The following is a 13,958-nucleotide window of genomic DNA, read 5'->3' on the forward strand; positions in this document are numbered from 1 at the left end:
AGGGGCCAACAAAATGGCGGCCGGCTCACCCAGCGCCAGGTCGCAGGGTGCGGAGGAGCCCATCACTAAAACTTTCTTGGAGTCCCTGTTCAGTGGCCTGCGGGAACACCTCCGACTCCTTAAAACAGAACTGAAGGAGGAGATTAGGGAGCTCCGCCGGGACACGGATGCCATAGTCGAGAGAGTGGCGGACCTGGAGGCGAAGAGCAATACAAAGAGATTCTATCAATGTGTAGTGATATATTTGTATTATTTGTTTTTTGGTGGTGAAAAAATAGTGAAAATACTCTCTCTTAGGGTGGTAAAGATGAGAGCGCAATGTGCTTTTTAAAATACCCCTCACACACTAAAAAAATCCAGTAGTGTCATGCTTCATCATTGGGGTCTTCCCGTCCCTCTACAGGGCGGGGCGTGCTACGACCTGACCGACTACGCGGGAGCACTAATGTGGTGACAGGACTATGTGATGGTGCAAGGTGGGTGGTGTCAGTGAAGTGTAGGGACCTAACAATGTGTGGGAATACAAAAGTTAAAAATCCTCTGGCTAGTGGAAAAAAACAATTTATTCACTTCCCTAGCTGGGGACGTTAAGAAGGGGGTTTTGGGGTTGAGCTGATCGCTGCAACCTGGTCTACATGTTTCGTAGGCAGTCCCCTACTGCCTACTCATCAGGACCTTCTACTGGTCCCTACTGGAACTAAGCTCAGTTGCTAAGTGTTGTCAGCCTGTCTTCCTACAAACTAGCAGTAAAAATCCACTGTTAGTTTATGCTTCAGGGCATGAGCTGGCCCCAGGGAAGCAAAAATATCAAAAAATGATGACCTGAATGTGGTCTTGCTGTGGCAAGCGTGATATGCCCCATGAGCTGGCAATCGGTAGGAAATCACCGCGGCGCTATTGTCCGCATAGTCCCTAAGTCTTACTTCTACCCGTGTTGCCGCTCTGCAGAACTTGAGATTGAGGCACTGCAGCAGGAGATCATACTCATACATGATCAACAGGTTGACCTACAATCCCACGCCGAGGATTTGGAGAAACGCTCTCGGTGGCATAACATTCGGATCCGAGGGGTGAAACACTCCCCCGACACTGAAGACCTTTTCCATTTCACACAAAGCCTCTTCAATCACATCTTGGGCAGGCCTGCGGATACGGACATACGCTTGGACAGAGCACACCGGACTGGCCCGCCCAGCGCTGCTGCTGCACTCCCGGCAGACATTTTAGTCTGCGTCCAAGACTTCCGCACCAAGGAAGAGATCCTAAGCAAGGCTCGACAGATGGGGTCCATCTCCTTTGGCGTTCACTCTCCAACCCTATACCAGGATTTAGCCGCCATTACACTGGAAAAACGCAGGTCCTTCAAGCCGGTCACCACCGAGCTGAGACGCCTCAGCATACCGTACAGCTGGGGACACCCGTTCCGCCTGGTGTTCAAATGGGACAACAAGGTGTGCCAGCTGAGGTCGCTCAGAGAAGCGTGCCAACTCCTGGGCATTGAGGAGCCAAAGGAAGAGGGAGGCTCCCACACAGGGGGGGTCTCGGAGTCCGAGACCACGGGTCAATGGCGGCAGCAACGGAGGAGGCGCAGGTCGAGACGTCCACCCCCAGAAGAGATTCAGGAGGGTCAGCGAGCGGCGGTCGAGACGGCGGCGTTGGAGTTGGCGGCGACAGACAACGGGTGAACCTTGATCTCAACGCCCAGGAGTCCCTGAGCGTGGGCGAGGAGTGAAGCCGCGGTCGGCGGCGGGTGGGGAATACGATGGATCCGGACACGTTTCCCCAACTTGTTTTCCACGCTGATCTGTCAAGTGTGGACAATGGACATGTTCATTTTCTACGTTCTAAAGTTTGGGGAGGGGGGAGGGGGTGGTTGTTGGGTTGGTTGGAGGGGATGGGGTGGGGAGGGTGGAGGGGGTTGGGGGGGTCGGTGTGGGTCCATGGTCAGTAGAGGAGTGGGCTGTTCGATGTCCTGGAAGGTTGGTTACTAGTGCAGAGGTTTGGCGCTGGGATCCACAGGCGGGTCAGATCGAGCCCGATATCATGGCAGCGTGGGGTGTCACATTCCCATAGATGGTGTTGAGTGAAGTGGTTGTTCTCACGCTGAACGTGAGAGGACTGAACAATCCGGTAAAGCGTAAGGCTGTCCTACTGTTTCTGGAACAGTCCCAGGCAGACATCTGCCTCTTACAAGAAACACATCTACTGGCTAAGGATTGTCACCGCCTTCAGTATAGTAAATTCCCCCTTCAGTTCTATTCCTCCTGTCCAGGCAAGAAGGCTGGAGTGGCAATCCTAGTTGCGCGCAAGTTTAGGGGCAAGGCACTGGGTAAAATTGCGGAAATTAAAGGTCAATTGTTAGTCTATAGGTTTGCAATTGGTGACTTGAACTACACGATTGGCTCCATCTACGGGCCCAATGAGGGTCAAGAGAAATTCCTGCATAAAGCGCTTGCTGATGCCACTGACACGATAGACCGCCATCTCTTGCTTGGAGGGGACCTCAACCTAGTCTTTGACAATTTGCTAGACAGGTCATGCCAGCGCACTAGTCAGGTGGGGGAGCTATCATCGGCGGGCATGCTCCGATTGCGGGAACTGGGGTTAGTAGATGCATGGCGCAAGCTCCAAGGGATTACACGCACTTTTCAGCTGCACACAAAACATATGCTCGCCTAGATTACCTGCTTGTCTCAGCGCCTACGCAGTCTCTTGTTACGGGTGTCGAAATTGGCACAGCGTCGCTCTCCGACCACGCACCGGTCACCATCACCCTTTCCGGGCCGGTGATACCGCAGGCCAATAGGGTGTGGCGGCTACGAGAATCCTTGCTACACAGGGGGGAAGCGGTCGCTAAAATCCAAAGGGCGATAAAAGACTATCTGTCTCACAACAGCACCGAAGACACCACATTGGCCACTCAGTGGGCGGCTATGAAGGCGGTTTTAAGGGGAGAATTTATCTCTATCTCGGCGGCGGAGAATGCAGAACGCCAAACCAAAAGGGACGAACTCACCCAGAAGACTAGGGAACTGGAGCAGATTCATAGGAGAACTGGGGCCCCTAGAATATGGCGTCAGCTGAAAGCTGCTCGTCAGCAATTGGCGGCGTTAGATTTAGACAGGGCGTAATACGCGGCCCTAAGGCTCAAACATGTTTATTATACTGGAGGTGACAGATGTGGGCGCCTCCTGGCGCACAAGTTGCGCACAATCACACAGAAACGGGAGGTTCGGGAACTGAGGGGGAGAGACGGTCTACCTGTCACGGGGACTCGGGCGATAGCCAGGGCCTTCAGTGACTACTACGCCGAGCTATATGAGGCCACCCCACCCGACCCAGAGGCCGAACTAGATTTCTTAGCGTCGATCCCATTGCCAGCTCTGACGCAGGAACAGATTGAATGCCTGGAGAAAGACATCCGCCCAGAGGAGGTTATCTCGGCTACCGCCCGACTTAAACCGGGCAAGGCTCCCGGCCCAGATGGCTTCCCGGCGAGCTTTTAGAAGACCTTCTGCGCACAGCTGGCCCCGCTGCTCTCCAGGCTCTTCACCTCATTTGCTGAGGACGGGACGATCCCTGGAGATCTCCTCCATTGCGGTCATACCTAAGCCGGGTAAGGACCACACGGACTGTGGGGCCTTTAGGCCTATCTCCCTTCTGAACGTGGATCTCAAACTCTATACGGGGATTCTTGCTTCCAGATTGGCCCCATACATGGGAGGACTGATCAATCCGGACCAGTCCGGATTGATACCGGAGCGTCAGACCTCCGACAACACCAAACGGGCCCTCCATCTCTTAGAGAAAGCTTCTCGAAAACAGGGAGAATACATGATGTTGGCTATCGATGCCGAGAAGGCATTTGATCGGGTGCACTGGCCCTATTTAGAGAAGGTCTTGGTAAAGGCGGGTATGGGTCCTAAGTTCAGAACCAGAGTTATGAACTGCTATAAATACCCCTCGGCTATGGTCCGGGTGAATGGTTGCTCCTCGCCGCGTTTCAAGATCGAACGGGGCACCAGACAGGGATGTCCATTATCTCCCCTGTTGTTTGCATTATATATGGAGCCGTTGGCGCAGCTAATTCGCATGGACCCGGAGATCAAGGGGATTAAGTTCGGAGGGGATGTGCATACCATAAGCCTGTATGCCGATGATGTCCTCTTGTCCCTTGCCGAACCCCGGAGCTCTCTCCCGGCATGCCTCGACGACCTAACTAGGTTCGGCCGAGTGTCAGGCTTCAAGGTCAACATGACGAAGTCGGAAGCGTTAGACCTGTACCTAGATCCGGGCACATGCGCCGCGTTGCAGGACGCGTTCCCTCTGCAGTGGACTAAGGAGGCGGTCCCATACCTCGGGATACACTTGGCCCCCTCTCTCCAGACCGCAGTGGATATTAATTACTCCCAACTGAGACGGAAAATTAGACAGGAGCTAGGACAGTGGAAATACTACCCGCTGTCATGGCTCGGCCGGGTCGCGGCAGTCAAGATGACGGTTCTCCCCCTAAATACTCTACATCTTTCGCACTATACCCCTTACTATATATACATATATGTATATATATATATATATATATATATATATATGCAAAAAAGAAGGAGAGAACTCTGGGTAGGTCTCAGTTTAGGTGGAAAGCAGCTCCTGTTAGAGCACTCTCAACACCAGCGACACTCTAGATCTGCTCACCTCAAATGTCTGTTTTTCTATCAAAGTTTTTAAGCATAGGATTAGACAGTGCTATCCATGCCGAGATAGAAAATGACAAAGTCTTTCGCCATTTAAACAGCAAAGTCTTTAAGCATAGGACTAGTACAGTGCAGTCCTTGCCGAGCTGTCAAATAACAAAAGCCATTTATCACTCCAGGCACAATATTACAGCTTTGAATTGGTAAAATACCAACTCAAGCCAACCTGAAATGATTAAAAGCAACCCCTGACACAGTGTTTCGCTCTGATTAGAGCTCTTCAGAGAGGTATAGCTTTGTCCAGACACAAGGGAGCACCCAGTATTAAGTCAAAACAAAACCCTTTCAGGCATAGAGTGACGCATAAATTATGCAAAAAAGAAGGAGAGAACTCTGGGTAGGTCTCAGTTTAGGTGGAAAGCAGCTCCTGTTAGAGCACTCTCAACACCAGCGACACTCTAGATCTGCTCACCTCAAATGTCTGTTTTTCTATCAAAGTTTTTAAGCATAGGATTAGACAGTGCTATCCATGCCGAGATAGAAAATGACAAAGTCTTTCGCCATTTAAACAGCAAAGTCTTTAAGCATAGGACTAGTACAGTGCAGTCCTTGCCGAGCTGTCAAATAACAAAAGCCATTTATCACTCCAGGCACAATATTACAGCTTTGAATTGGTAAAATACCAACTCAAGCCAACCTGAAATGATTAAAAGCAACCCCTGACACAGTGTTTCGCTCTGATTAGAGCTCTTCAGAGAGGTATAGCTTTGTCCAGACACAAGGGAGCACCCAGTATTAAGTCAAAACAAAACCCTTTCAGGCATAGAGTGACGCATAAATTATGCAAAAAAGAAGGAGAGAACTCTGGGTAGGTCTCAGTTTAGGTGGAAAGCAGCTCCTGTTAGAGCACTCTCAACACCAGCGACACTCTAGATCTGCTCACCTCAAATGTCTGTTTTTCTATCAAAGTTTTTAAGCATAGGATTAGACAGTGCTATCCATGCCGAGATAGAAAATGACAAAGTCTTTCGCCATTTAAACAGCAAAGTCTTTAAGCATAGGACTAGTACAGTGCAGTCCTTGCCGAGCTGTCAAATAACAAAAGCCATTTATCACTCCAGGCACAATATTACAGCTTTGAATTGGTAAAATACCAACTCAAGCCAACCTGAAATGATTAAAAGCAACCCCTGACACAGTGTTTCGCTCTGATTAGAGCTCTTCAGAGAGGTATAGCTTTGTCCAGACACAAGGGAGCACCCAGTATTAAGTCAAAACAAAACCCTTTCAGGCATAGAGTGACGCATAAATTATGCAAAAAAGAAGGAGAGAACTCTGGGTAGGTCTCAGTTTAGGTGGAAAGCAGCTCCTGTTAGAGCACTCTCAACACCAGCGACACTCTAGATCTGCTCACCTCAAATGTCTGTTTTTCTATCAAAGTTTTTAAGCATAGGATTAGACAGTGCTATCCATGCCGAGATAGAAAATGACAAAGTCTTTCGCCATTTAAACAGCAAAGTCTTTAAGCATAGGACTAGTACAGTGCAGTCCTTGCCGAGCTGTCAAATAACAAAAGCCATTTATCACTCCAGGCACAATATTACAGCTTTGAATTGGTAAAATACCAACTCAAGCCAACCTGAAATGATTGAAAGCAACCCCTGACACAGTGTTTCGCTCTGATTAGAGCTCTTCAGAGAGGTATAGCTTTGTCCAGACACAAGGGAGCACCCAGTATTAAGTCAAAACAAAACCCTTTCAGGCATAGAGTGACGCATAAATTATGCAAAAAAGAGTGATGAATGGCTTTTGTTATTTGACAGCTCGGCAAGGACTGCACTGTACTAGTCCTATGCTTAAAGACTTTGCTGTTTAAATGGCGAAAGACTTTGTCATTTTCTATTTCGGCATGGATAGCACTGTCTAATCCTATGCTTAAAAACTTTGATAGAAAAACAGACATTTGAGGTGAGCAGATCTAGAGTGTCGCTGGTGTTGAGAGTGCTCTAACAGGAGCTGCTTTCCACCTAAACTGAGACCTACCCAGAGTTCTCTCCTTCTTTTTTGCATAATTTATGCGTCACTCTATGCCTGAAAGGGTTTTGTTTTGAGAGAGAGATATATATATATATATATATATATATATATATATATATATATATATATATATATATATATATATATATATATATATATATATATATATATATATATATATATATATATATATATATATATATATATATATATATATATATATATACTAAACCACCCAAGGGCTGGATTAAGTTGACACAGTCAGAACTCTCACAATTTATTTGGAATGGGAGGAAGCCCCGCCTGAAAGCGCAGATAGCGATGCTCGCACCGGAGCAGGGCGGAATCGGAATCCCGAATCTAGCTACATACTTTCAGGCGTCACAACTACGCTTCCTGGCGGAATGGGTCCGCTGGGAATCCGGGAAACACTGGTTGTTTCAGGACCAGGCGATCGCCGGGAGGACCCTGCAGGAGATACCGTTCATGCACCGGACGCACAGGCCGCCCAACCTCTACGCGTCGTTCATCACGCGAGTCCCGATGGAGATCTGGGATCAGGCGGGGGTCTCGCTAGGTCTTACTACATTACCGTCGCCGCTCACGCCCATCCTTGACAATCCTGACTTCCAACCGGGGATGGATAAGAAGGCCTTCGAACGTTGGAAGCCGGCTGGCCGCCGTGCTCTGTGCCATATGTATGGGCCGGAGGGAGCTGTCCCCTTCCCACAGTTCCGTCAAGAGTTTGGCCTCCCCGAATCCGAGAGACTCCGATATTTCCAGGTCAGACACTGGGCTCTTAACCCCGCGATTAGATCTGATGCGGACAGGCGACTGACAGACTTTGAGCACAGGCTGATTTCCCGCACATCTGACAAGCAGCTAATCTCAGACCTTTATAAGATACTCATGCACAAACACAGGTACACCTACAGCGCGAGTAGGGCACGCTGGGAGCGGGAGCTGGGGAGAACTCTCTCACATAAGGAATGGGAGGGAATATACTATACAGCGCGACACTCGGCCTATCACATGGGGCTCACGGGCACACTCACGAAAGTGGCGACCTATTGGTACTACACCCCGGAGCGCCTATATGAGATGGATAGTAGCGAAGACCCTCTCTGCTGGCGGGGCTGTGGTCATTTGGGTACGTTAACACACATCCTTTGGGAGTGCAGGTTCCTACAGGATTACTGGCGGCAGGTCTTGAGCGACGTGGATGCCCACTTTGATACAGAAATCCCGCGCTTTCCCTCGTATGTCATTCTGGGGTTGCCTAACGCTTTGACTTACCCATTGAGGTCTAGGAGGGGCCGCCTGATAGCCATCGCACTGGGGTCGGCGATACAGAATATCCTGGCGCTCGGCGCAACTTCCTACGCGACAGGGCTGGCTCCATCGCCTATGGACAGTACTAGGCATGGAACGGCTCTCCCTATATAAAGCAGGAAAAGGGGCCAAGTATGCGGAGCTTTGGAAGCCATTTCTGGCCCTCCTGTCGTCTGAATTTGTGGAGGTAACTTGCCCGAGGTATCTTAGACTGCTGCGGCTAACGGAAACTGACCAGGAGAAGAGGAGGGATGGGCCCACCCGTTAGGGGGGGTGGGAGACGAATGGGGTAGGAGAGAGGAACAGACCATGGACCACGCGGGGAGGGGAAGGGGCGGGGGTGGGGAGTTGTTGGGGTGGACCTGGGGTTGGGGTGCGGTAGGGGGGCGGCAGGTTGGGTTTCTCTTGGGGTGGGGAAGGTGGGGCTGGGAACGGGGGGGGTTGTTCATTAAGTGTGTCACAGATAGAGGTACACCAGCCCCTGGCGGACTACGCAGCCGCTGGCAAGGGGGTAATGCAGGTCGGCGGGGGATGGACAGTGGGCTGCAAGACATTGTTTTACATTTCAGGTCTTCCTCCACGCTGGAGCCGGTAGCGACGATTAGTCATGCATGCACGTTGCCCTGTTTTACACGCGGCCGGCCCATTTTGGGTTGTAGGCGGCTTGCTGTGTATAACCGCACCCTCGTAATTGGGACCTGCGCTTTATTCCCACTTGATGCATTGACTTGCCTGTCGCTTGTTGGATTGGCGGGTGACTCTATACGGCTGTATTGTATCCATCCTGTCTTGACATGCTCAATAAAAATATTTGATCCTAAAGTAGGGGGTAAAACACTAAAAAAGGACTAATCAAGGCTGAGCGTATGATTACAGACACATGTTATCAGTATTTTTACCCTATGTTCACCACAGTAACACTACTTTCATGCTAGAATTCACGTCAGGGGAGGAGCTATTGTCATCATGACTACATTTCTTTGCTTCATATTTCCCACATTTTTGTCAATTTTGAATTTATTACCCTTAGAGATACGAATGTCTTACTAAACCAGGACTTTGACTCGGTTTGTATGAGTAAATACATAGATTAGGTAGGGATCACTCTTCGCCCTGAAGAAGGCATTTCACCCATAGAGGTAGCCTACATACCAAAACATATTAGTGTATTTAGGGAAACTAGTCATAGCACTCACTGGGCATCCTCAGAGCTTTTCTATGAATGTTGCCCTAAGTATGATAAAATCATTCAGTTTACCCTTGAGGTAATTTTAATGTCTGGATCTCTGTGACTATCCAGAGTAATTTATCAAGAACTCCCTCCAAATGGAGGTTTATACCGTCCTGATATAATTACCTCAGTAGGTCGGGATACGGTTACCCATGATAAAGCATGCCACAAAAAAGTGTGTGAGTCTTCCTTATCCAGAACTGCTGGATTTTCTGGAACTTTGTTAGTCCCCACTTGATGCAGATAACTGCACCAGTTGTGAGCTAAGAAAAAAGGCATCCCATTAATTCTACTTTATCAAGAAACATTGATCCACCAACATAATTAGGCTTTCCTGTTTTCAGTTTCTATTTTTGGTAAATTCTGGTGTTTTTTTCCCAGTGTTTTCAAGTGATTTCAATACGTTAAAAAACAGTGGTTATACATTTTCACGCCATTAAAAACAACAGAAACAGTATTTTTCCGGTGTTTATGGAATGTTTTGCTTTTATTATTGCTTGCTTTCTGCACTGAAAGCGCATGGTATATAGACAGTGTACGCATAGTGTATATGAGGTCCAAATACATTTTTGAAAATTAAACTTATTGTAGTACACCATACAATACTTCTTCAGTGAGTCTTTGGTCATGTGTGCTCACTCTTTCTTTCCCTTTTAAACTTCTGTGAAAAGGCGCTCTCAACATTGGCACTTGAGAAGGGCAACACCAAAACAGCCAGTATACAATTTTTTAACTCTGGCCACTGACATAGCTTTTCATTACAATACTGGCGCACTTGAAGATTGCGTTTCTCAAAGCAAGTTCTGCAACAATTGCATTGAGCTGAGTGCTTATGCCCTCAGAGTTATTGAAGTGGTCAAAAATGAAGCAGCACTTTTGAAACTACAGAGGAATTTCCTCTTAACGGAAGGGATCTAGAACTTGTACAGAGTACGACAGTGAGGTTTCATTGACTTCAAATGCCATTGGTCGTGAAGGGACATTTCTATGCATCACTGCAAGCCATTTCTCATACATTGTAAAATAAAAGTTCCTGAATTGCTCTTCATCATTGCTTTGCTTACCAAGTGGCAAGCACTCTTAACATGGAACATTTTGCAGTGCCAAAGTCACTAAAGGTGTTGCCCAGCCTACTCTGCAGGAGATGTTTCACATCTACACCAATTATGCTGAACACTAGGCAGACAAGGGTGTTTTCAGACTCTAGTTTTTTTTATTATGACCATTACAGCGGTTATGTTGTCCTGTAAAAATCTAAGAATGGAGTAGAGTGTACTTTTTTCACATCACTATCAATATGTGACCAAAGATCCTAACATGTTTTGCCCTGGGCATCATTACTCAGGAAAAACTCTGTAAATCGTTGGTAATGGATAATATAGTATTCATAGCCCTCGGACTGAGAACCGTCAGCTAAGGGACACAGCTGGGATGATCTTTCTTTGATGCAACACAAAGCACGAAATAATAAATATTTGCGTTTTAGTTCCTGCGCATAAGAAAACAGCGCATCAGAATGGACTAAAAAGTGAATAGCATTCCTCATTAACTCCGAAGATTGTAAAGATGCTTTCAGCATATCATCTAACAAGTGGAAAGGATATCTTACAGGGAAGCACTTCAGCTCAGGTATCACTTTTGACAGGTCATCACACAAAATGTTCATATATATAGCTGTATCACTGCAAATACGAACAATATCACTCCAATCTTTGTTGAACTTGGAAAGAACCTTGTTTGCAGAGCATTCCTAGTGACACTGCGTTCCATGTTTTCCAACAGTCGGGTGTCATGTTTTCACCACTATCCGAAATGCTTCGTGATAGCGCACTTTTCACATATACTTGTCACTATACCTTGCATTCAATGTTTAAAGCCTGAGGTGTTGGCAATTCACCTACTATCAATGCCGACTCACTAGAAACTGGGGGCTGATGCATTAAGGGTTTTTACCCATTCTCTGTGGGTAAACGTGATGACACATTAGGAAAGAGTCTTATGAAACCAGCCATTTTACCTATCAGTGAAAGAATCAAACGCAGCCAAATTATCAAATATGATTTCGATATTTCCTGATTATCTACAGTTTATAACATAATTAAACTAGACCTAAAACATGCTTCTAAACCCTGCATCTTTAGACTAAAGACCACAAAACTGAAGAAAGCAAAAGGAAGAAGAAACAATATTTTAGTTGTATTCCTAAACAACAAAACTCAAGCAAATAATGTTATCCCAGTCTTTACTGCTAGCTTGTATAACAAAGTTACATTGTATTGGCACCTTCAGGAAGAAACAAAATACTCTTTCACTCTCTTTTTCCTTTCCTTGAATGGCATTTACTTTGTGTTTGTGCTGCTGTTTTTTCTGTGTTTATATGGTTTCACTGGTGAGGGCTATTTCTCGTTCAGTGGGGTTTTATCAGTTATTATAGGTTTAAACCTAAAACCGGACAGCCTAAACTTAATCCATGCTGAAATGTTTTGCAAGCTTACCTTCCCGATCCTACATTAGAGTGAAATTTGAAATTCCACATTACAAATGAGCATGTTGCTCAGTGTCTAAAATCATATTTTTTTTATAAGCCACTAATTTTTATTAGTTTTGAAACCACAAAGCAAAGTACAATTACAGCCACATTTGACTTTCAAATTGTAACCAGACATTTGATAAATCACATCCCTAAACCATAGTGTACACTCCACTTCCCCCATATCTTAACATGCTTATGTGGACAGCTTTGTGCAGTGTAAATAGACTTTTTGAGCACACCCGTCCACTACCCGCTCTCCATTCCGTTCATAGATGGTGCGTTTAGGAATCAGTGGGGCAACACCCACAAGTGTATTGTGAGCTTGGTAGCCTTTAACCTCGTCAACCAGGCCCAGCAGGGTCATCCTGGGGGTCAGGTCAAGATTTTGCTCCTAGACCTCAGAGAGCTCACCAGGTACTCAATGCCAACATGCGGAAATAACCAGCAGGACCAGACTATGTAATAAAAATCCACTGAAACTGCAGAAAAGAATCAGTCTGAGGTGTGTGGAAGCAGCCTGGCCTCCCTCCAATCTGCCTCATCGAGCTCACTGACCTAGCCCTCCCAGCAGAGTTGGACTGTGTCAAAACCATGTGGAGCGTTCCCAATGAGCAATCGAAAAACCTGGGAAATTGCACCTCTACCAATGTCACCCATCAGCAGCTTGGCCTCCAGGGCACTACATTCTGGGATCTCAATGTCGGGTGGGATGTTAGCTGAAAGTGTGTTGCGCAGTTGCAGATATTAATGGATTTGCGGTTGATTAAGATTATAGTGATCTTGTAGGTCGTGAAAGGGCAAAATATGTTTCCATGCCCAGACATCCCTGAGGACTGTGATGCTGAGCAAAGGAAGGCTACACTAGTGAAGTCAGGGAGGCTGTAGGGTATTGTCACCATATAGCATTACCAGAATGCCATCAAAACCCAAAAAGGAGAGCTCTCCTCGCTATGTTGGATCATCCCACCCACCGCTGAGCCAATCGTTAACAGGAGGCCAGACTATAACATTGGAGGTCCACCACCCCCAGCCCACCATCATACGAAGACCATCGACCATTGGGGAATGCTATCCGGAAGCGACCGCCCGCTCAAAGAAAGGAGTGGAGAGTGGAGTTGAGTGTGTGAAACATGCATGGGGGATTGCTCATGGAAAGTGCTGGAATATGTAGAGGAAGTTAGGAAGAATTGTTTTGAAGAGGGTAATATGGCCCATTGCATGCAGGGAAAGAGGCGACCACGTCTGGATGTTGCTTTTCATTTTGGACACTAGCAGTCAAGTAGAGCTGCCTTGTGAGGTCAGGGAGCAGGAAGATGTGAAACCCCAGTTACTTGAAGACGAGACACTTCACCAGGATATCGAACTGCCACAAGTGTGCGCCGGCGTCACCTCTGATTGGGAGCAGCAGGGATTTGGATGTGTTCACTCGAAGGCCAGAGGCTTTGCCAAATAATGTAAGGATTTTGAGACAGCAGGGCCCTGAAGTCTAGGGGTCAGTCAAGAACAGTAGAACATCGTCTGCATAGAGAGTGATCCTCTCCCCTGGCCCTCCATCCCACGACCACCTGTTCAGTTGAGCATCATAGCGTATGAGCCAAGCTAGGGGTTCTATCACAAGGGTGAATAGTAATGGAGATGGGGAACAGCCCTGCGGCATGCCCCTCTGGATAGGGAAACAATCCAACAGTGAGTCGTTGAACCAGACTTGTGAAAGGGGCTGATGGTAAAGGGCACTAATAGGGCACCTCATGTATTTCCCCAGACCAACACGCCAGTCAACTGTGTCAAATGCCTCACTTGAAGACTTGAAGAAGCAGCAGCACTCTAGAACCTAGAGAGTGCCACCTGAACCTTTCTGATTCCATGTCTGGTGCTACGCCCGGGCATAAATTGCCATTGATCGTGGTGAATTAAAAATTGTAAAGTGGATTGCAGCTGGTTGGCCAGGATTTTAGCATAAAGCTTAATTTTGGTGTTGATGAAGGAAATAGGCCTGTAGGAGGAGCACTTCTTGAGCAGTGGTGTAACGAAACTTGAGGGGGCCCCCTGTAAAGTACACAGAAGGGCCCCCCTATCGACTCACTTAGGAGCTATCAAGCCAAGGTACTGTGCAGAGCAGGCCCCCTGGAGCTCA

At 47.3% G+C, this 13,958-nt stretch overlaps 1 protein-coding gene across 1 annotated transcript in view; it reads left to right on the top strand.

Annotated features, from left to right (window-relative positions):
• Window positions 1–13,958, top strand: part of ZFHX2 (zinc finger homeobox 2) — a 527,257-nt gene that overhangs the window by 315,340 nt on the left and 197,959 nt on the right. The window lies entirely within an intron of this gene.

Source organism: Lissotriton helveticus, chromosome 5_1, assembly GCF_964261635.1.
Source record: "Lissotriton helveticus chromosome 5_1, aLisHel1.1, whole genome shotgun sequence".
In the NCBI taxonomy this organism is placed as follows: Eukaryota; Metazoa; Chordata; class Amphibia; order Caudata; family Salamandridae; genus Lissotriton; species Lissotriton helveticus.